A 1,267-nucleotide genomic window follows, 5' to 3' on the forward strand; every position below is an offset into this window, starting at 1 on the left:
TTGTTTTCAAGGTGGTGGATTCTCGGTCATTCCGTACGGATTCGGTGATCGGGGAGTTCCGGGTAAGGAATTCCCGTCCCCTTTTTTCCCGCTGTTTCCCGCTCTGGATGAGCTCTGGAATCTCATTTTTCTTTTATTCCACAGATGGATGTGGAGAGTGTTTACTCCGAGCCAAGTGAGTCCTGGGAATCCCCTTTTTTTTTTGGGGAAAAGCACCCAAATATCCGAGCTCTTCCACAGTTGAATCTGAATGTGTCCCTGTGTCCATGATCAGGGAATCCTGGAATGGTTTGGGRTGGAAGGGACCTTAAATCCCATCCCGTTCCGTGGGCAGGGACACCTCCCACTKTCCCAGGGTRCCCCAAACCCCARTGTSCAGCCTGGCCTCGGACACTTCCYGGGATATGGGGCAGCCCCAGCTGCTCTGGCAATTCCATTCCAAAGATCCCTTCCTTTTTCCCAGATCCCTTCCTGGGAAAGGAATTGAAACATTCTCATGTTCCATTCCCGTGTTCTATTCCTCTATTCCATTCCTGTATTCCATTCTTATATTCCATTCTCATATTCCATTCCCTTATTCCTTTCCCTTTTTCCATTCCATTCCCATATTCCATTCCCATATTCCATTCACTTTTTCCATTCCACTCCCATATTCTATTCCCTTTTTCCATTCCATTCCCATATTCCATTCCATTCCCATATTCCATCCCATTCCATTCCATTCTATTCCCATATTCCATCCCATTCCATTCCATTCTATTCCCATATTCCATCCCATTCCATTCCATTCCCATATTCCATTCCCATCATTCCCTTCCCATATCTCATCCCATTCCATTCCCATATTCCATTCCCATCATTCCATTCCCACATTCCATCCCATTCCATTCCCATATTCCATTCCTATCATTCCATTCCCATATCCCATTCCATTCCATTCCCATATCCCATTCCATTCCATTCCCATATTCCATTCCATTCCATTCCATTCCATTCCATTCCATTCCATTCCATTCCATTCCATTCCATTCCATTCCTATATTCCATTCCCATCATTCCATTCCCATATTCCATCCCATCCCATCCCATCCCATCCCATCCCATTCCATTCCATTTCATTCCATCCCATTCCATCCCATTCCATGACATTCCCTATAAACCCCACTCGGGATCATCCCTGACCTCCCCGCCCATCCAAGGCCCAATTCCCGGATTTCCCCATTTTTCCCCCAGAACACGCTTTCCTCCGGAAGTGGCTGCTCCTCTC

The 1,267-nt window shown here is 46.6% G+C and overlaps 1 long non-coding RNA gene across 1 annotated transcript; it reads left to right on the forward strand.

Moving 5' to 3' along the window:
* The first annotated feature begins 14 nt into the window (after positions 1-14).
* Positions 15-1,265, forward strand: LOC130588399 (uncharacterized). Its single transcript, XR_008966950.1, has 3 exons — positions 15-62; positions 145-175; positions 1,234-1,265. It is a non-coding gene; the product is annotated as an uncharacterized LOC130588399 (long non-coding RNA).
* Positions 1,266-1,267: the final 2 nt, after the last annotated feature.

This window comes from Malurus melanocephalus, unplaced genomic scaffold (assembly GCF_030028575.1).
Source record: "Malurus melanocephalus ecotype Western Australia unplaced genomic scaffold, MMel_1.1 scaffold_4799, whole genome shotgun sequence".
In the NCBI taxonomy this organism is placed as follows: Eukaryota; Metazoa; Chordata; class Aves; order Passeriformes; family Maluridae; genus Malurus; species Malurus melanocephalus.